Genomic DNA, 23,365 nt, shown 5'->3' on the forward strand with positions numbered 1-23,365 from the left:
GTGTCTCGCTCTCCTAACCTCTGCACGCTGCACACACCCACACAGTGCTCTGCAAGCCTGACGCGCTACGTATAAACTACAGCACGGAAATATATTTCTGGGTTTTCTACTCCAAATGGAGCTGCGGTGCTGTGTCGCACCTGGAAGAGAGGTCAGTTTGGAGGTTTCCGGCTCAGCAGCTCAGCAGGGACGGTGACACGTCTCAGTCTCATCTCACCTGGGGATCGAGCAAACAGGCAGCACCTCCAGGCCTGGAAAATGGGTTCCACTGGAGGAAAGTTACTCAGATTACACTCATGTTCTCTCTCATAACAACATGCTCCCTGGTGGAGGAAGTGGAACTTAGCCCATCTTTCCCCACAATGACATATTACCCGTGGAAAACTTCACACATGAATGCACACTCTTACTTTGCCCTCTCTCTTCCACACAAACACACATTTCCCCTATTGCTTCAAACGTCGTCTTGTTTTTTTTTTTTCAGCGCTGCCAGCCATTGCCAAAGGAAAAGGGAAAAATGGTGCAGCCCTCTTGCCTATTTTCCATGTCTGTCATAACATGTTGAAACCGATGTACAGGACCGGGTTTGTTTCCAGACAATGAATTTCCGTTTATTAGAGAAGCTGCTGCGTCATGGAGACAGTGCAGGGGAGGCAGCAGCGTTCATTCACAATGTCCCCAGCCTTCTTGGAGGACTCTCCATCGTTCCTCCTGAAAAGAACCTCAGTGATAATTGTTTTTCCAGCTCCGCTGAGATGCAGCGAAGCCTCCTGGTGCTTCCTGTTGTGTTTGTTTATCTAGTGTGTTCCCCACCACAGTCACTTTCCTGCCTCCACCCTCTGGGTTTTTTTTTTGTTGTTTTTGCCCTGTCTGGTAATTTGTGGTAATGAGGTCTGCTGGGAACAAACCTGGTTGGAGTTTGACTGTATCAAGGTCTACACGGTACCTGCTGGAGAACGGCTCGTGCTGGAGAAATGACACGCCGAGAAGAAACTCGTGGGTTTACTTTGTGTTGCTCACAACCTTCTTGAAGCTGGAAGAGACTCTCCAGTGCAGGGTTTACTGTCAGCTTGGATTTCATCAGAATAAAAACAAGATCCGTGTGTGTGTGTGTGTGTACGGACACAAACGAGCCAATGCATGCTTCCTGTACTGCACCTCTCTTCCATTTGTCTTCAATATTTTCTGTATGACGTAATCTTGTCTCAGTATCTGCGATGTTCCTGACCCACATTTCCCTCAAATCTTACCACCACAGACATCTTGAGATCTTCGGTTCTCGTTTCTGGTTCTGGTTCTGACGCCTATACCAGTGTCTCAGCAGCGTCACGACTGCCGTAACAACTCCAGTAAAGCTTTTTACACTATACGTGAGACCAGCATTCACAGACTTTATAATAAACATCTCAACTATGAACTGATCACCTGAGGAGAATATAAAAAAAAAAACAAGCGCGAGAAGACGTTCAAAGCTCCAGTCCCTCCAAGAATTGACTGCTTCTTTCAAAACCTGTTGATCTTTTTGAGACTAGACTCTGTGAAATCACCAGCACTGGATTCTTCTTTTAATTTCCTCCCAGTGAGACACGTCTGTAATGACTTTCTCGGAGATCTTTTCTCGTGTTCGCACTCGTGAATGGAAGATCCTGAATGGGTGTTGATGATGTCAAACGCCGTGTCTGGGAGCAAATCCGCAGAAAATCTGCTTGATTTTTGTAAAATAAATAAATAAATAAATAAAAATAAAAAAATAATATAAGATTGCGATCCCAGAATTTGTTTTTTTTTTTTTTGTTTTTTTTTTTTTGTGTAAAAACTCTGATGTCTTCTAAATCAGTGAAGCTGTGGATGATTATCTGAAGCGTCGGCACGACGACCTGGAATCTCTGTGTTCTCTGAAAGGGAATTCCCTTTACAGGAAGTGGATAGATGTCCCCGAACGGCCCGCCGTCTGTCCGGAAGTGTGTGTAAGCTCTTTGACAGCTCTTACATAAACACAGCAGCGACTGCGATGGGAGTTTACACGCTTAACTGTCCCGGAGCATGACGGCAAACACGATTATCGCCGTTTTATGATACAGCGCAGCTCCGTGTTTGTTTAAAGAGGGAGAAAAATTACAGAATGAAAATCTACCGGGCTGATGATGTCAGCTGTCCGAGAGAAAAAGAAATCTTCCTATCGCACTCTGAGGACAAAAAGAATGCCTCCTTAATCGGCTTCAGCCGCATTCTTTAACGCAGATTAACATCTGTGCTCTGCGTGGAGCCGCGCCGCAGCGTTTTTCAGTCATCACATAGGTGCTCTGGCACAAACAGACATCCAAGATACAAGCATTATATTAAACACATTATTATTATTATTACTATTATTTTTACACAGGTATAAATATAAAACTAAAATCAGTCCTCCATGTGCTCCCTCGAAGAACGTCTGGACGGAGTAGACGAGCACGAAGGGGCCAAACGAACACAGGCTCCCAGGCTGGAGGAGTTTCCAGTGTTCATATAAAATTGATAATGAGATGTGTACACAGCAGGAATGGAAAATTCTGAGGTTCCTTATGAGGTTTCCACATTCCTCCCTTCCTGCAGGCCAGACACAAATGCTCTACATCTGCTCAAGAGGTTTGTTTGTGTATGGTGAGGGGAGAAAAGTTTCCACTTCTTCTACTTTTCTTTTTTCTTATTTAATATACTTCCAGTGTGCGTAGACGTACATGAACGTCACGTTCGCACGAATAATGTCTTCTGAATTTAGAAAAAGAAAAAAAAAAGAAAAAAATCAGATGCTAGATGACAAAAAAAATGCTTCTAGGTTGATATGCTCCAAAAAAAAAAATTGTTCTAGTGAACCTGGGGTCGTGTTCGGAAAGGTTTCACGGAACAAGAAGCGACGATGAACAAATCATGTGTTTTGTTTTTTTTTTGTTTTTTTTTTACAGAAGAATGTGACATGAAACAGTGACATCAAGCTAAACACCAAAAGCTTCACAATTAAGCGTTAACACAAGATTTTATTTCCCTCGATCAGATTAATGATCATGAAGGAAGGCAGCATTCGGTCTGAAAGAGCTGCAGGACGACCTGAAAGCAGCAGGAACTCACGCTAAACTCAAATGAAATGAAACCGAAAAAGAGAACTTTTGGGTAATAGAACAGCTCGTCGTGTTCGGAGAAAGCAGGATCGTGCGTGTGATCCATGAAGAACAGGAAGAACATCATCTACACGGTGAAGCACGTCATCATCGTCATCATCGTCATCATATGAGAGCTGCTTCTGTGTAAGAGAAGAACTTCGTCTCATCCTTCATTAATCTTTGGAGAAGACGGAGGTCTGAACAAGACAACGAGCTCAAACACGCAACCACGCTGTCTCACGAAGACCCGTGCGGAAGAGACAAAGTCCGGCTCCTGACTATCCTCGGTCATAAATAACTGATATCCACAGACGTCTCTGAAGGGTTCATTTCCAACAGTGTGTGAATATTTATTTGAGCAGAAAGGTGTCGTCCCCAGAGCAACAGTACGGTACCTTATTGTGAATCATTTATTCATTAGGACCAATAAGAACTTTCATACACACCAACCTACATACAACCCTGAGAATAATTTAGTCAGGAACCCTGTGATGTGACCACGGTGTGTCGTCCTCTTTTGTGGAGCTCCTTCTCCCTGTAACCTGGCTGGCCTTGACTGTTTCCACGGGCGATAAACACAGACTGAAACCAAATAAAGATCTGGTTTCTCACAGTGGCCCAAAAGCTTCCTACGCTGCTTTTGTTTGGTGAGTCTGTCTGGGTGATTGCAGAGGGATAAGTGGCCAGCTCTTCTCTCTCTCGCTCTCTTCTCTCTCTCTCTCTCTCTCTTCTCTCTCCTTGTACTTGGCGTGACCCTGATCTGTAGTGAGAGCGCAGTTCTCTTTTGCAACATGCTTTTAGGTCTCTGGCTCAAGCCATTACAACGAGTAAAACTTTCAATAGAGGCTTTCATTTAACTGCTTATTTATTTATTTGTTTGTTTATTTATTTATTCATTCATTGATTGCTTCACAGGTTCAGCGTTCCTGAAGTACCGATGCTGTTTTGTTTAAAGATGAAAACCCGATCTGTTCCTGATAAACGCAGCCGGAAACACCGGGTGTGTGTTTTGGAGATGTACAGTAGATGCAGTCCACGTTTGTGTCGTCTTTCCTTGCCAGCGTAGAGAGAGAAGGCTTCAGGAGAGAGAGAGAGAGAGAGCGTCACAGCGGCTGGCTGTCCTTGCTGTCATGTTTGATGCAGTATGCGGTCAGACCGGATGGCACTGTAATAAGAAGTATGATGCTAGCGGCGGTTTCCTATTTCCTTCTCACAGTTCCCCCACACACTTACACCCCCTGTCTCTCCAACACACACACACACACACACATGCACACATACACAGCCCTGACAGCAGCACTCAAAGACTCCTGCGGTTTTTAAATAGAGCAGCATTGCCTTGTCCTTGGCAACCCACAACTCCCACCTCTGCTCCTGCGCTGTGACTTTTATTTATTCCCTTATTCCATCCCGACTTCGTCCTTCTTTCTGACTCGGCCCATTGCATTCAGCGACTAAAAATACTGCCGCAGCTTTTGTCCTGCCAAAAGTGGTGTGAGGCACGGGAAAGAAATTCTTCAACATAATTAGAGCAGGACCGAACGAAGGAAATTCACTTCATCGTCCACTCTTTTACACCTCGGACCAAAAAAAAAATCTAATTTGGAAAAAAAAAAAAAATAATAAAAAAAAATCTCAGGAAGGGAAAAAAGTCTCAAATACGAAGAATCCACGATGAGAATGCGTCACACAAACAAGCATTATAGTTTAATGGCACAGGCCACCAGCCTGGTGAGTAAAGCCAGCTCTGTTTTTTCCACTCTTAATGATCAGGGCAGCAGATTTTCCTGGAACTAAAGGAGACATGGGTGAGGAGCAGATGGAAAGTCGGCCATTCCAGACTGCTGCAGGCTTAAGCGCTGAAAAATGCTGAGGTGAGATCAAGACTGACCTTGATTTTAAATAAATAAATAAATAAATGAATAAATAAATAAATAAAAATAAACAAATAAATAAATACATAAATAAGTGTGGTGTGATGGTGAAGCGATGCATACGTTCAGTCAGATTTATTAAATGTGCATTTTGGGGTTCAATTTTTGTTACTAGTCTAAAGGAATGCGCAGGGTTTTAGCAGCTGAAATGATGTTTTGATGTTGAAACTATAAAAATAAATAAATAAATAATCTGGGGGGGGGGGGGGAAACCCACATCATCACGTACCAACATGACAATTAATCTAACTGAGGTTATTATTTATTTATTTATGTATTAATTCATTTGTTTATCCCCTATTGTGACATACAGTATCTCATATCTGAGCTATATCTGCCTGCTGATTGGCTGTTTCAGACGTCACTCACAACACCATAGCAACCATAGCATGGATATTAAATCTCATTTTGCTGTTTTTTTTTTAATGTAACATTGTTAGGTTCTGTGCAGCTCATCTTCCTTTATATTCCAGCTTGTTTTCTCTTGCTACGGTAAGAGAGCGGTACGGCGTCGGCGTCCCAGCCGTTTGGAACGTTATCGCAGCGTTTGTATGTATTCATGTAACTCTTTAATACATGTTCATTTTACTTTAACTTTATTAATAAGACACCAAAAATGAAAAACATAACGTTTGGCGAGATTCTACTGAATAGCTGGCGAGGGCTGTAATACTCCAGGATGAAAAACGAAGTCAGGTGAGCCGTGATTATTCTGCCACGCTCATGTGCGTCTACGCTGTGTATAGCAGGTTTCCTGACGTCTGGAAGCTGACAGGAAAATACATGGCCGTGGCCAGTGGAGACAGGTGGGCTCACCTGCAGGCGGACTGTTACACAGTGGAACTAAACCTATTTTCCTGGCTGCTCTTGGACGCTCTCGTAGAGCTCTGCGTGACGTCTCGACCCAGTCCTACAGTACACCAAATTCCACTTGTCTTGCTCACAGAAATGGGTAGTTTGCCAACACCAAATGCCCTTTCACCTGAGGGAAAGCCAGATGCCTCACCCCATGCATTAGTTTTCATCCAGGCTTTTTTTTTTATTATTCTTTCTTTTCATCATAAAATCTAAACCCTGGGGTAGTGTCAGTGGGCCATCTGTGACAGAGGTCCTGGGGCCTACATGCCTTTCTGCCCACTTCCTGAGCTCGGCCCACTCACCGGCCCTGGCCGCCGTGCCTGCCAGATTAAAAAAAAAAAAAGAGCTAATATAAAGTTTTTATGTCATAATGAATGCAAGATGGTTTCTCCCTTAGAAAGCAGCTGATGATTCATAAAGTCCCTCTATTCTCTCTGCCTCTTTATCTGCAACCTTCCCTGAAGAGGAAGAAGAAGAAGAAGGCCACATTGGACAGAAGCTGGGCATTTCATCCCTTCTTCCTGCTAAGGAGCTGGCATGGGTCTGGACACAACAGAAGGCATGGAGGGCTTATCCCAGCAAGTGAGCAGGCCACAGACACCCTCACTGACTCGCAGGGAAGGAAGGAGCCTGCTTCAGCTCTGTCGTAGCAGCAATACACCTCCACAGTCCTCTGGCATGGGACTTGTTAGATTTGCGTCACAAGCCCCAGCAAGTCATTCTCATTATGAAGTAGCACTGGATTTCAGTCTATAATCATGCCTCCCATAACTGACACTACCATACTCGCAGTTAATCTGCTCATCCCGGTGGCTTTAAGAGAATTTTTTTACCGAATTGTATTTTTAGAACAGAAAATGTAGCTCTGTGACCAAAATAAAACACACGCTTAAAGCAAACCAACTGCCTAAAGCTAGCAAAATAAGACATGACTCTATCTCAAGTGACTCATACACTTCCCACAGCACAGCAAAAGCAAAAAAATAATATTTCTCTGCCCAAGTGTAGGAGTTAACACACCGGTCAAGACCGTAACATGAATGAGTGGAACGAAGTGGCGTCATTGAGAGCGCGACATAACCCTGGATCAATGGGCTAATGAGATTCCACTAATGAACCCAACTGAAATCTGTCTAATTGATTACGTTAATCTCGGTGTGTTTATGTGGGAATAATTTCTTAGCGTGTTTATTTGGAGTCAGAGACGTCTGCCTGCGTTAGTGCTGGGTAAGACGAGCTGAGTTGAGATCTTTCCTCAATTAGACCTAATCAGTAACACCTTCAGCATGAAGTGGAAGTGGATAATAAGAAAGAGAGAAATCTTCAGGGAGAAAACAGTGATGCGCTGATTATCTGTCACACGGTGCAGCTGGTTTTACTGCGTAAACAGAAAAATATTCCAACGTGAAAAGTCCTGACAGAACTACAGAGAGTCGACAAAGTGGGAAAAGTTCAGTTTATAAAATAATCTCATTGATTGGGTTCATATTTTGAAAGGGCTTGTTTTAAAAATCTGTTAATCAATGATATATTTGTATATTCTAATGTGGTGTAGTCTTAGGGGCTTTTTACACCTGGTCACTTCATGCGTTTTCTGTGATCAGATAGCTATACGATGGTAAAAAGACCAGGTCTAAATGCCCTCCGAAACGTTTTCGAGACGGATATAAATCCGATCGTTCGACACCACATCAGGAGGTGGTCTGGGACGCATTTCAGATAAAACTGGACAGGTGTAAATGAATGTGGTTGTTCAAGCCACATACGTCAGCGCTATACTCCTCCCAAACGGAAGTACGTCACTCGCAGGTGACTCACGAGTCGTGCATCGCGCCAGAAACAAATAAATGCTGTTTTTTGTAGCATAACCATCATAACAAGTTTTCTGTCTTCTTTTTGATTGCATTCCGAAAACCGCATACACCAAAGCGTGTTCCATTTCAATTACCCTGTAAATGAGGTAAAATATATTTGCATTTTGGGTGGGAGTAGAAAGATCGGATCGATATCCGATTCGCCGAGACGCGTTTATGTGGCCTCATGTAAATGGAACAGTTTTAACAAATCAGATAGCTATCGGATCAGAGAAAACACATGAAGTGACCAGGTGTAAAAAAGCCCTTATTTACATACAAACACGCAATCATGTGAATTTTGCACAAGAACTAACCACGGTCATGTGGGGCGACCGTGATGTATTTCCACACCACCAGACATATCTCTTTAATATGGTTAAACGCATCAAATGTTATTATGCATGTATTATTTATACATATTTTTCTGTACAACAGCAACAGACTTTTAAGTCTGATAACTGAACTGCATCCCTTTTAATCAGACTTTACAGATATAAATAAATAAATAATAATAAAATCATAAAACAGAAACGAATAAAAAGATGTACAAGGCTGCAGCGTACTGTATCAATTATTAATATGTCAGCCACAGAACTTAGATGTCGTATTTTGAATTTATATTAATATCGTTATTCCAATTACCAGTTATCCCACATGATGGGTACTCGCACAAAATGATGAGAAGCACATGCACGGTGATAAAGAACGTGCCATGAGTGTTAAAAACACTTTGTACGTTCCATAGAGGGAGGTGTAAAGTCTAACACAGCCTTAGCCATCTTGTTTTTCCCTCTCTCCCTGTAACTTGTGGATGCAGCCCTCCATTTCTCTCTCAGCTTCTCTTTAGCAGGTCACTATTCTTCACTGATAGCTAAAGCAATAACATACTGTGTGCATAGTGTGTGTGTTGTGTGTGCATGAGAGATGGGAAGAAAAAATATGAAGTGCCCATGGCATGGAAAAATCCTCTTTTTGTAATAAGAGTTTGATGAAGCATGTAAGCCATTGACAATTTCTTTTACTCTAACGCATTAGGTCTATATACAGAAACGAACCTGCCAAAAGAGCACTTTAATTATTCATAGTTGTGAGTCACTGGTGTATACAGCACCTAGTTTTATGGCTTTATCAGTCGAGACGCACCCGATTGCTACAAAACGATAACGGTGGTTTCATTCTATAGCAAGTTCAGTATAGAACACCAGCTGTGGATTATATACCGATCAAAAACCGGCTGAATTCTAAGAGATAAGACGACGAAAAGATAAGAGACAAAGTTGGTCATGCAAAATGATGAATGCTTTAGGATCAGAGTTAACCTGCTGACTGCATGTCATAGGTTTTATGGTTTTAAACAAAACATTTCCCCACATAAATGCCTGAAACCGTAATAGAACGACGGGTACGTATTACGGACAGCGGTTGCACCACATGACATTTTCAAGTTCCCCAATAAAGTCTATTGTAAAATTTCGAATAAAAATATCAATTCACAGATACTCTTTAAATGTCGGTGTTTTCTTGAGGTCTTCCGCATGACAATCGTAGATGGTAACTAGAACGGTTTTACAAAAAATCTTAAGATGTTTCCAAGGAAATCTGGCAAGGATGTCACTTTTTGTCATTGAATTGTTTTCATTGCAAAAGTCTTTTGGGCTTTTCTTAAAGGTTGCACCAGATGATGCGTCATAAAATACATGGACTTAATGATTTATGAGAGAGATATAAATGCTTTGGTCAGTAGTAATGTCAATGACTCAGTCAGACGGTTGCACCATATGAGAACTCTTCTATAAAAATAAAAAAATAAATAATATATATATATATATATATATATATATATATATATATATATATATATATATATATATATATACGTATATATGAGAACTAATAAATGCATTTGATTTTTTTTAAAGGCAAATAAAAAGTCACATTATCAGCCCACATATTTAAACTATAAACAACACACACTGTTAAAGCTCGAGTGTCGAGCTCTTTGTCAACACTGAAGTGGCAAGGTCAGTATGACGCCCCTAGCAAACCCCATCATAAAATTATCAACAGAAACATGATTCCTTACAGGGGATTCTAGGAGCTGAGACAGAAGCTTATGTAATTCACTATGTAGTACAACCACCACCAAATCCCCCCCCCCCTCCACACACACACACAAACACAAAATTATCATCAGCATTTATTTAATCGAATAATAATAACCAGGAAAATAAGCAGAGGCAAAATCTGCTCACAATTACATCTTTTTTTACTGCCAGAGCTGAGCAGTAGATAAATAAGTAGGGATCTACCTTGTACATGCGAGTCAACTGAAATCCTATGCAGTGGTGGGTGTGCTAAAAGGCTAACGCGTTCTGAATTTCGTGACGTCTCTACTTACAGTACAGGCTCTTGCTTGTACTGGTATTTATGTAGTACAAAAGAATGCAACTGTTGTGTAATGATAAATATAGCTGCCATATTAAGAGATTAAATTCCCTCCCATGTTGCAAATAAACTCAAAGCTGGTTTGTTAACATTGAGTCATGTTGCTAAACGTGTGACAAGACTTAATCGCTTTGCTGACATATGACCTCACATCCTGTTTGGCGACAAAAATCAACAAACTGGTCTCACGACGCAGCGATACAAATTTCACCAGGACTGGAGGAAAGGTTTCCAGTTCAAAATTTCAAATTGACCGACTTCCTATCAAGAAAACTCCAGGAAATCAAGATCGTGGTCAAGATCAAGATCACGCATCATGGTCATTAACTAATCACCACTGGTGAGATATGCCCAAACTTACTGAAACTGAAGATAGAAGTTTTGTCCAGCTTGGTCTTACTGTTCTATTGGCCAAGTCTGATGATGATTGGTACTTGGCTTGAGATAAAAAAAAAAAAAAGAAGGAACTTATGGAATGTATGATGGTTCTATTGCGTGGGTATTATTGTGAACATCTGTCTAAATTTGCCCTCAATGAGTTGCTAGAGGGTTGCAGAGGTGTTTACTAAAATAGCTGTGATGATCACAAATTTTGTTTTTTTTTATCATTGTACCAAATTTCATAAAAGTCTTATGAAGCTATGAAGCTGTAGATACAGTACCAACATAAGGTCCATACAGTACACGATTTCAGTGCTTGGGCCCATAATCATAATAATAATAATAGTAATAATGTTGTTGTCACTGTTGTTGTTGTGAGCTTGCTAGCAGATCTGAACATCACGTAACATTGAGTTTATAAAGTAGGAAAAGCAACCAGGATAAAAGTTTTTATCAAAATAAAAATAAGGAAGCCTCATCCTGTTTAAATGCTCCCTGTCAAACCCATAACTCTGGATGCAGTCTACAGTGCCAAGCAGACACTTTCCCTTCTTAGGATCCTTAAAATGATTCAAGGTAAGCCAGAGACGCAGCAGACGCACAGAGATTATATGATGTCTGAGAATCTGATCGGAAAAGGTTTTAGCTCTGTTGGCAGAAGAGGCAGGTTTCATTCCACAGCTCTGAGACAGGAGCGCTAGGCGATTCTCGCTCTTCCATCCTCACAGAAAGACGAAAGGTGGAGAAATAAGGAAGAGTGTCAGGAAACAACTCGGTGCCTTTCAAGGTCACTGTAATCTCCACGCCAGGGCTACCCCGTGTTTATAAGACACGGTGCGAGACACCGGATACGTGCAGAAACTGGATAATACACAAATATGGATAAGAAAAGCTTCTCAGATAAAAATATCTCTAACTGCACTTAGATATATGCACCAGCTAGAAACAGACAGATATAACTAGTCCCAATGCTCAGATCCTGGTGTTTCACTCACGTGTCATATCATCATGTCATAAACTATTCCTGTTAAGACAGTTTAAGAAGTGTAAGAGAGGAGTGAGGAAAATCAGGTACTATCAAGGTTCTGTAAGGGAACTGATATTTCCTGGCACATGAAGCAGCTGAGACAAAAAAAAAAAAAGCTATACAGTATCAGGGACTAAAATCTATGAGCTATCATAGTTGTGTGCATAAGCTTTCAGAAGTGCAGCAGATGGAAAGAGAAAAAAAGTAAGAAAGAAAGGAAAAGAAAGAAAGAAAGAAAGAAAGAAAGAAAGTCTCTAGACACAGACTAAGTTGTCTACCACTGCCACTCCTTTCCTGCTTGTCCTCTCTGGTATTGTCATTCTGTCTGTTTTCACACCCACAGACTAACACAAGCACCACTGTTAGTGCGGCCGGACGCACACACACACGCACACACGCACACACACGCTCCGTGGAGGAAAGATTTGTTTAAAAAAAAAAAAAGAAGCAGATTACATACCAGCCTGGCTTCACTGGCCCCTCAGTCATCTGCTGCATTCCTCTGTGCTTGCACTTCCCTTGTCCATTTCGAGGGAGTCGAGAATACGAGCGGCGAAACTGCCTAGAGAAACTCCCATCAATCAGAAGACACTCGCTGATAGAGCGTATGCTAGGAGACCTACTGATGTAAGCTAGTCACCAGAGAAAATACCCAGTCGTGACGCATATCCAGGAACAAAAATAGCACTGGGGCCCCTAGAGGGATTATACAACAGGCTACGTTCAGAGACGCTTTCAGCGCTCACGTAGTCTCTCGCGCAGCCTCTCGCGCTCCGCCGGTTCTGTTTGCTTGCGCAAATGAAGTTTACATTTTGGTGAAGCGAGACATGACCACAAATAGACAGGTCAAGAGAGCTAGGGAACGAAGCACAGGCTGAAAGTGGCGTGTGTGTTTGTGCGTGCGTGTGTGTGTGAGTGTGGTTTAGACACAGTGTCTTATCAAACCAAACTTTAACCATCTGGCCACTATGCCTTTGACCTGGGGTTGTCCATGGCATGCCAAGCAGGGCATAACAACAAGGCAACACTTCCTCTTCCTGGACTCCCTTGTTAAAGCTCTCCCTAGCGCTATAAATAGATCACCAGGCTAACATGTACAAAATTCCTCCACCGATGTGCTTGCTCTTTTCTATTCCTGGCTGGCTGAACACGTTTGTGATTGACTTGTGGATCACAGATATGTGTTGTGTGCGTGTGTGTGTTTATAGGGATTAGCTGCATTGTCACACCACTGGTACTAGAATTACAAGAACAAGGTTCTAACCGGTGCTCCTTCACCTCCGTTAATGTTTTTAACCTTTATCACACTCAATTTCACACTCAAACAGATTATCTGGTTTTGTTCTACAGCACTGTTTCATTTTTAATTAACACCCATATCGATGACATGGTGAAGTTTTGGTGTTATTTGATTATTTATGTATCGTTTTAAAGGAGTTTCCTGTGAACATGGAGTAACTTTATAGTTTTCTGACATGGTCTAAAAAAACAACAACAACAAAAAACTGGCTATAAGAAAAAGCTAGTGAAAGGTGTGTTCTGTGGAGCAGTGTATTAGATTAGCAAATGTAAGCAAAGAGTTCATGACAACATTCACGATGATGGTGAAAAGAGTTACAGCACGTTAAAGCTCATCAGTGACTTTGTGTGTGTTTGGTTACTGTCCTAAATGATAAACCTGGACATTAAAGGTGGGGTCTCCATTGTTTGAAAGCCAATGTTGACATTTGAAATCACCAAAACATACACACCCCTAACCCAAATGGGTCCCACCCCTGTATTGATAGCTCCGCCCACACATACATACGTAACCCAGGCAACTAATGGAAAGAAATGTGTCTTTATCATAGCTGAAGGGAAGAACAATACGATTGCAGATAAACAAACAAGCAAAAATGACACTTATTTGGGGGGAAATGTCTTTTTGTATAATTTTTATGATTTTTTTTATTTTGAAAATTTTAAACTCGAATCTGTGAATATGCAGCCAACTTTACTTAAGTCCCTCGGCGTCCCATCGCAGGCCTTCCCGCTCCTTCAGTTCTCTCCAGCGCTGGAAAGCTGATCCTATATTTACACAGCCTTATATTTCTTGCCTTATCGTAAGCCATTTTCACTTTCTTTCTTTGTTTTTATCCTTCATGTCAGTGTTAAAACCGCTTTCTGCTAATGTCACACATGCGCACTGAACACTCTCTCCGCCCATATTGACAAGACCCGCCCCTTTCTGCTCATTGGCTACATGTTTGTTTTGTTTTTGTTTTGTTTGCCGGCCCAGGTCTAAAAGGTCTAAAAGTTGAGCTGCCAAACGTGACAGCTGCTGTAATATTGTAGCTGGTAATAAACATGATAGAAGGTGATAAACACGATAAAAGTTCTTATCCAGACGATTTCCAAATGGTTTCAAAACCATGTGTCAAAGCGCTGTGAGGTTCTCCTTAGAAACCTGCAGCAGAACCAGTCGCTCTGTCCAGCTAAATATGCAAGCTGACTCTAGACAAATCTGCAAAATTCCCTCCCCTATCAGCACTACGGGTTTGTTCCTGAGCCGTCAAACACATTCTGCTGTTCTTCTACAATCCAATTTGCACAGCTAAATATACGTGACCTCTCCTGACTTCCAGAGTGGATGCTGCGATTCCCTGTGGATCTCTGACAAAGAGAGAGAGAGAGAAAAAGAAAAAACCAAGCAGCGGTTCTGATTCTCCAGGGCTCATGTTCCCTGTCTAAGCAAGTCTTACTGTAAACAACGTTCCCTGGGGAAAGTTCTGCCACAAAAAAGCATGTGATGCCTACAGAGGAGCCCTATATTATACTACGGTAGAGAGAGCAGAATACGGCACTGAGAACACAAAGAAACACAAAAATCAGTCCTAGATACTTGAAAAAATGCTAAAAAACGACATGTTTATCACATGCTATATAACACAAGATAAAAACAAAACATAATATACACTGACAAAGTATGACAAAAGTATACGCACCCATAACCATCACAACCTATGTGATTTTTAACCAGTACAACTGTTTCCACAAACTTTAAACCACACTATTGTGTAGAACGTGTGTGTATGCTGAAGGGTTACAGTTTATCTTCAGTGGAACTACAAACCTGCTCCAGGCTGAAGACGTGGTGTGAATGTGACGGTTGAAGTGAAGAAATTGAGTGTCATGCACAGAGCCCTGACTCTGACTCAACCCCACCGAACACCTTTGAGATGAACTGGAACTTGAGTCTCCTTAACATCCCAACATCAGTGTCTGATCTCACTAATGACCTAAACGAATTTTCACTAATCCACACAGTCATGATCCAACATCTAGTGGAGAACCTTCCCAGACGAGTAAACAGGACATGTGGTTTTAACTTTCGAGGGTGCACATACTTTTGGTCACCAAGGCGATTTTAATGAGGGCGTTATGGGTCTTGATAGAAAATAATCACAGAGGGAACCACAGAAGATGAAATGCTATGAATGATATTGCATTCCTTCACACTCCTGCATTCACTTGCTCTGTAACAGATCTATCTGAGCTTGGAGCAAACAAACCTTCAGAACATCTTTACTTCATCAATATTTAATCTTAAGTATTGCTGGAAGCATGTAGGAAAATGTGATATCAAAGTGTTTTCATATTAATACTTAATAATTAACTATTTCTCAGTAGGAAAGCAGCTACTTCCGCTGTACAGACTGCAGAGAGGAGCTGGCTTGTTTAACGCTATCGTTACGCTTCTTTATGTTCCTTACAGAAGCATCGTACACTCAGAAATCGTCACCGAAACCTTCTAGCACCTAGCGTTAAGTGTAATTTCAGTGCTATTTTTTCGAGTGGTGCATCTGTATGTAAGGATAGAGAGAACAGATACAAATATAGAAAACAATAAAAATTTGCAAATGATTTGCATACTCTGTATTCTTTTTTAATATTGTTTTTTTTTTATTGTTAAGTTGACTGAAGACTATTCCTAGCAGACATGAACAGCTAGTTGGATTTGTAATAAGTAAAAAAGTAAAACTGGTTTGTTTGTTTGTTTGCTTGTATAACTGACACATCCCATGTTTCATCTATACTCCATGTCCAGATCGTTAGCATCTCAGCTAAGCATACTGTTAGCAGCAAGGATGTTACCATCCTGAGGTAAATGATGAGGAAAATGAGGTAAATGATGGAAATTAAGCTTCTTCCTCAGTTCTCACACCGTTCTCCCTCCATTTTCCCTCAGTTTTCCCTCCGTTCTCCCTCTGTATTCCCTCCGTACTCCCTCCCTTCTCCCTCCCTTCTCCCTCAGTCTGGATGAAGAACTCAGGACCAAATCAGGAATTTTCTTCTAATCTGGATTCTATATGCAACTATTTGCTGGAATGAACTCAGATTTAATCACCAACTTGTGAAAAGGAGCATTGCTGGGTGTTACTTGGGTGAGAAGCAATGTTGCCATGGCAATACTGGCAAGCCTGATGGTGGCTGCGACGGCGCCATGTTCAAACCGGCTTGCAATGTTTTCGTAAAAAAGACATTTCTGAGCTGGCAAAAAAAAAAAAAAATTAAAAAGCTTTCAGAATAAGCAGCTACACATCTACACATATTATATAATGAATTTTACCCCAAGTCACACATACACAAATAAAGTCAAACACAAACACATGACATGGAATAAGCATCCAATTAGCATAAAATGTCCCACCTGGCACACGGCTGCAGAGTTTCCCTTTCTTTACAATATTCCCATCCTGTAAAAGTCTAATATCGACAGTTCCTTCTCATACTTTAATGGACAGAACAAATGGAGAAAGGTAATTATGACAGAATGCAAAACGTATGTACAATCATTGCATCAGGGCTCCAGAGTGCGATCACACTCCAATCCAGGAGAGGCTGAGAGCCAAGGGAGCGAATCAGGTAGCGCTCTCTGGCTTGGCTATGCTCTCTCTCTCTCGCTCTCTCTCGCTCTCTCTCTCTCTCTCCCTCCTCTCAATCACACTGACACGGACCTCTTATGATAAAGATCAGTACATCCTAGTACAACAGATTCTCCATACTGATGCCGTATTTGTTGCATGGAGGTGCTACCGGATTCCCACAATGCCTCCATCAAGCCTCAATACTATACAACACGTTTCACACGGTTCACTTTTATGCCACGCAGCATGATGTGCGATACAATAATCTTACATTTCTTACAAAAGGAAAACATTAACTTAAAGTTATTTTATTTATCCTTTCCCCATAGCAATGCCATACAAGATTTCAGCATTTTCTTATGCAATGTAGCATTATGCAAATCTTCACACTGTGCTGACAAAATCTTGATAGAATCAAATAAACATGCTAAAAAAAAAAAAACTTAAAAAAAAAAAACAACATTTGGTCTATGAGCCTCATTTGGTCACGTTGTGAGATACAGTGGAAATATGCCTCACTTCCTGTATGTGTGGCGTAACATGGTGATTGTGTCGACGAAGCGATGCTATCCGAGATATCATAATGTCCTTTGCAGTTTAACATCATGGACATCTTTGGTGCATTTACAGCAAATGTGGTTTAAATATGATGAATCCTCTAAGAGTTTATACCCAGAGAATCTTCAATGCCTGACTTCCTGTTGGTTAATAACAATAATAATAATAATAAGAAGAAGAAGTCCATCATGTGTTTGTGACAGCTCAATCTATCCTCAGTCACACAAGTGCTACATTGACATTAACCTCTAAAGGAGTTTTTTTTTTTGTTTTGGTCATCAGATGGTCATACGGTTTAAATCGAAAGCTCGGGCAGCTGCTCAAAAACAAACGAGCTCTTATATGCTCGGTGCACGTCGGTGACGGAGGAAGCGACGGCTCTCTCCAGGATTCACTTTGGCCTGTTACACAACCTGCTGCTGTGTTTTCCTCTGCAGCAGCTGTCTCGCATTTCATCCACAGGAGTGAAAAAAAAAAAAAAAAGATTGGTCTGATGGCACCTCCCCTGAAAATTCCCTTCAGTCCGTGAACTCTCACGTCGCTCTGTGGCACCTGTTACTTTGGAAGCCAGGCATACCGAGGCAGAGCTACCACGTGACCTTTGACCTCTCAAATCTCCAGCACTCTAAACAACAGCATTCAGACACAGGAGCACAACCATATTTATCCTCAGAGCGGGATCGTCCGGTCGTTGCCAGGAATGAGGACCGGGGGCTTCCCAAACAGACAAACACCCCCTGTTCCAGCGAATGGCCTACACATGCCTCAGGCCTGACGCATGTAAAAACTCCTACAGCAGCATAACAAACACGGCTCTATGTTTTAGTGAACGCTAAAGAGCTCAAGCTTTTCCATGAATAACGCCTCTGATTCTGCGGCATAACAACCGGATACAAAGTTCCACCAGATCACCTGGGGCCATGCAGGATAAAATAAAACAAAACAAATTAAAAATAAAACAAACGAGCGAGTGATGTGACAAATTACGCTTCTAAACGAATCAGACAAACATTTAAAGTAAGGATGAGATTTAATCTTTGTGTCACTAAACACTTCTTTCACATGAGATTTATTAGCTTTTAATACGCAGTGATTTATTTATTTATTTTTTGCAGGACATTAGCTGTGCTCTTACGAGGCTGAAGTAGGTGTGTGTTTTTCCCACCAACAGACTTTCCCACCATCCCAGACGCGCAGCTCTGGAAAGTTCCCCGAATAGGCAGCTAAGATTGTTGGCGCTCTCTGAATCTGCACCGTAAACACGATGACCACAGCATGAAGTCCAGCAGAGTTTAAAACACACTGGAGGTCAAACACATGCTGACTCTTTAAACTTAAACTCCGTTCAGTTTTACGTTCAAGTTCAGCGCAAACGGTGACGAATAAAAACAAGCCCTGAAAAAAGAGACGAACGTTTAGCTAGAACGCTAAGAAAGAGGAAAAAACAAGTAGCCCTTTTTGTTGCTCAGGTGTTTGTCTGACAGACTTCAGAAACAGAGGAGGAAACTATTCAAGAAATATGATTCAGACCTTGTGAGCTTTCTGTGACCTCGCTGTGACATTGACACACAAAACCAGTTAATCAGCTAATCAATCTGGAGGAAATCCTCCGTACATTTATGCGTGTGCTCTGGACGTGTTTTACTATCACGGTTCCTCTGGTTCTCGGACACAATACGATCCTTAATAAAGAGCGATTTCATCGTTGATACTAAACTAAACTAAACACATCAGTAATGACAAGACTGATTTATTATGTCGAGTGAAATCTATAAACTTTACTGTAACTGAAAGGTAGGCGACGAAGACGTACGTCGTGGGTTCGATTCTCGGCTCAGGGTTTCATTTTACTCGTGGTTTTCATCATGCTGGAAATCTACTCTCGTTAGCGTGACTCAGTGGAAACTGATGTACAGGCACGAACAAAGTAATTTTTTTTTTAAACCAAATTCTGATTATGAATGATCTGTTGAGGTTTTTCATCTACTGATTCGATAACAAAAGAAAAAAATCCCAAGCTGCACCTCAGCATTAGCTCAAGCTCAGAGATTTCTTCCCGGTCTAACAGCTCTGCGAGCTCCTCAGCCCGTGAATACGGGGGTGGGGGGGTGGGGGGTGACTGCGACGTCGGTGAAGTGCTCAAACACAGATCTCAGTGGAAATGTCATCCTCTCACGCAACAGCGACCTGGTCACAGGTTCTCCCCCTGAGAACCCTTCAAGATTCCAAAACAAGCCGAGAAGCTCACCTACTGTCACGCCTACTAACATACACCGTAATCAGTAAACATCATCAGCGCTTCCGAACCGCTGAGACGAAACCGGGACTATTCCCAGATCCCCAAAATGCAGCATCACGTCATATTGGCCTAGTAAAACGTAATACTATAAAGGTTTGTTGAAAAGTCTGCTTCCATGGAGTTCTCCTGGGTTTGATATTGTGCCCTTTCCACTGCACTATTTGTACATCTTGGTGCTGTGCCAAAGGCTTATGGGAAGACAAATGACTCAGTGATTACTTTAACAATTACTCAGCCAACAGACTTAAGCTTGGAAGGACATGATACCAGAAGACATCTTGTTCTGATTTGTCAAGAACTTGTTTGTAAGAGGTGAGAGATTTATTTGTATATACAGCCTCCTGATGGAGCTGATGACTATAGAGAGATATCTCAGGAGTCAAAGCTGTAACCCGGCTGTATCCGTCGCCTCCGAATCTCCGGCTCCGTCTTCGAGCGACTGCGCGTAAATCTTCTTACGTTTCCATCTGCAGCACAGGATGCTTCTCGACATGAAATATGTGCCGAGTTATAAAACGCATTATGTAACGCATCCACCGAGTCTGACTGCAACAGCTAATTAAGCAGTGAGCTGCAGGGGGGGCAAATTTATTTCCGTTCTGTAAACTCATCTGCGCGTCAGAACGTCAGAGAAAAGATACGACGGAGAGCGAACAACAAAAAATAGAAGGTGCAGAGAAACAGGAAAAGGGTGTTTTATACACACACATACACACACAAACACACACACACCTCACATTTACATATGGAGAGAAGTCGTCTGTAAACGCTGAGATATTTGCAGGAAGGAGAAAATAACAGCAGCACAAAGAAGCACAGACTGAGCGTCTGGAGGAAACAGATGAAAAAATAAACGATCAATAGCCTCGCAGTGCAGGAGAGACGTATTAACATGAGGGTAAGAGCTCCTTCCCCGAGCGGCTCAGCAGCCGGAAACGAACCTGGCCGTCTCGCAACTCTCATCAGCCACGTCTCGAGACTAATTTTAAATCGATTCGCCGAAGCCTTTCCCCGGGTGGAGCTGATACATTTAAAGCCAATTCCAGCGCCTTGGGTCTAATCCAATTAGAGTCTAGTCCTATAAGAGCGAGAGGGCTTTTCCTCAGAATCCCGGCCTTCCTGAGGAACCACGCTTCTGTGGAAAAAGGTCAAAACGCCGTGTAACTTCTGATTCTATTCTCCAAGGCACACAAGATACACACAAGACAAACAAGTCCTACGTTTTCTAGCCTTCTTTGCCTTCTTTGGACTTTTCTCTTGCTACTGTATACAATCCTTAAATGGCACTTTTTTCAAACCCTCGACTCATAAATATCATAAATAACTGTACGCCATGAAAGACAAAAAAAAAAAAAAAAATCTCAGCGATTTCTGTACAGACTCCAAAACAACATCTTAGTAGAACTGTGTGGAGCTTCGACAAAGAATTACAAACAGATTTCTCCCTTGAAATATAGAGGAAGGAGCCATAAAATCCCCGCAGCAGGAGGGACGTCATCGCCGCACGCTGGTGGTCGTGTCCCAACAATTTGTTTAACGTCATGTTTAGTCCCAGCTTTATGTCTTTAATTTCCTTTCTTTTAGCTGAAAAGCTCTTCTGATATGCGCGCACGCACACACACATACACACACACACAAAGAAAAGTTCTCGATTATTATAAGTCAGGACTGATTTATTTCTGGATCTCCACAACGTGAGAAAGCCTCGAGTGTTACGCCGAGCCACGACTGGACCCGAATGAGAAAGTGAACTCATGCAGCCTTGCTTTAGCGTCTTCTGCCTGAGCACACAGATGTTATGAATAGATCGTCAGCGCTGAGATGAAGCGAACACCAGCCCTCGCTGTCACCTGACTACAATCCTGATCAGCACTTCTTCATCTTCATCTTGCATTAAAATGAAATCCTGTCACCTGCTTTACGAGGCGATCATGCAGAAAGCTTAGAGAGCACAGGTTTGGGCAGCTGTCTTATTTCTGGACTGTTTCTGAATTTATTTTTCATGCACAGATGAAAGTGTGTGCACATGTGAGCTCACACAGGAATAACAAACAGACGGCAGATTGCGGGCTCGGGCACGGAGGTGAGTGTGTGCGGTGTGGGCCGCTGGGAGCACTAGAGACATGACGCTGGAAGCTTCACACTTCTTCAGCCCTCGTACGGTTCTGTGTGTGTGCGTGAGTGTGTGTGTGTGTGTGTGTGTGTGTGTGTGTGTGAGTGAGTGAGAGAGAGAGAGAGAGAGAGAGAGAGAGAGAGAGCAAAAAGCACCAGCAACACCTCCTCTCGCTCATCCGCAACTACATCACACCATGTGTTTAGAGAAGGGAAAGAGACGCCGCTGACATCACACCACGCAGGTGGCAACCCTCTCACAGGTGGAGAGCGAGAGCAGATAAAGACTGCAGGATCAACATACAAGCTTCCTTTACCTCGCCGTATTGACGGGGAAAAAGTGAGAACGCTTAATACCTCACATCGTGGGGTTTTTTTTGTCACTCACTCGGAGTAAATCGTTTTCTGTGTTTTTCTGTCGTTTCCTGTCGTCACTTTCCTCTACACTTTATCACTCTTCTTCCTTTTTATTCCCCCCTTTCACGTTCTGATGCCTCGAAAAAAAAACCCCAGAGGCTTGTGATAGAACGTCCATAAAGATGATAGGAATAAATATATATATAAGTAGGCTCTGATGTTTCCCTGAAATCCTGCAGGCACTTGATGCCCTAAAGCAGAGACTTTTAAGCTCAGGCTGAGAAAATCTTCCTGGAGCCTCTCAGATGAGGAAGCGGAAAAAAAAAAAAAGAAAAGAAAAGAAAACGAAAAAAAAAAAAAAAGTGTGAGCATGATAGAAGCTGATAAATACCACAGCTCTCCAGTTCTACCTCTGTCCTTTCTTTACTCTTCACTTACAGATTAAAAAGGTTGGCATAAGACAAGACGTCCTTACACACGTTTATTATTCTCTCTCTCTCTCCCTCATATTGCAATCTCTCTCTAACTAAAACTGTGTAAGATCTTAATCCTCTAGCTAAGATAAGACCCATCCTATGTCAAGCACATCAGTATAATACGCTCTCTCTGGTGTGTGTCAGTTCATTCACTCTGGTGTGTGCCCTTTTTTGTTAAAGGGCAAATATTAACCATATATTCTGTTTATATTGCTTGTAATCAGGATGAAGTAAACATCTGTAGAGTATTTTAACATCTAATTTTTGATTATATTGAATTAAAAACCCAAAAATGCAGCGGGTCAAACAGACCCATGAACACTGGCTGAGTAACAAAAATACAAACAACATACAAGGGTTAAACTAGCGCTTATTTCCTTTTTGTTCGAAGTGTCTAGCGATATAAGTTGTCTGATGCTTTAAGTCTGTGACCTACTGAACCAGTATTAACGTATTCATCGACAGAGACTTAAAAGTACTTTTGTACAACGCTCTCGTGAATGTAAATGTAAAATGTCAGTAGGTCACGCACTAGTCTCTAATCTCACATGGCCAAAAAAACAAAAACTTCACCATTCAGTTGGCGCGAAATAATTCTCTGTACTCGTCACCTAGTCCTAGTGCTTCATGTTGAAAAAGAACAATGAGGTTTCATATAATATGTGTGCCATAATTAAACCTCACCTACCATTAATCCGGATGGTAAATTGGAGCAGGCTGAAGATCAGGCAGGTCATTACTCATCACAGTGTGGGAATGGTACTTTTAATCAAAACATTCCCAAGAAGGATCCTGAGTATTCCAAAGAAAAAGACTTTCCTTTTCTTCTGTCGTACGCTGGAACAATTGATTATAATCGTCTTTCTGCTTCACGCTGTTAATTAAGAAAGGAACACCTCAGGGCAAGGACATGCAATTCTACATGATATTTCATCATGAATGTTCAGAGAGAAAGAAAGAGAGAGACAGAGAGACAGAGAGAGAACGAGAACGAGAGAATTAGGAATTAATGTGTGCA

At 41.8% G+C, this 23,365-nt stretch overlaps 1 protein-coding gene across 7 annotated transcripts in view; it reads right to left on the minus strand.

The window, feature by feature from the left end:
- Positions 1 to 23,365, minus strand: part of hivep2a (HIVEP zinc finger 2a) — a 63,725-nt gene that overhangs the window by 26,426 nt on the left and 13,934 nt on the right. Inside the window, exon 3 of one of the 7 annotated variants that reach the window (XM_060883121.1) lies at positions 12,099 to 12,200. The exons of 5 other annotated variants lie outside the window; for them this stretch is intronic. The gene's annotated coding sequence lies outside the window, so the exon portion shown is untranslated. Of the gene's footprint in view, positions 1 to 12,098; positions 12,276 to 23,365 lie in introns of those variants that run through there. One more of the 7 variants, XM_060883124.1, reaches the window with a different exon arrangement.

The sequence above is a fragment of the Tachysurus vachellii genome, chromosome 12 (assembly GCF_030014155.1).
Source record: "Tachysurus vachellii isolate PV-2020 chromosome 12, HZAU_Pvac_v1, whole genome shotgun sequence".
In the NCBI taxonomy this organism is placed as follows: domain Eukaryota; kingdom Metazoa; phylum Chordata; class Actinopteri; order Siluriformes; family Bagridae; genus Tachysurus; species Tachysurus vachellii.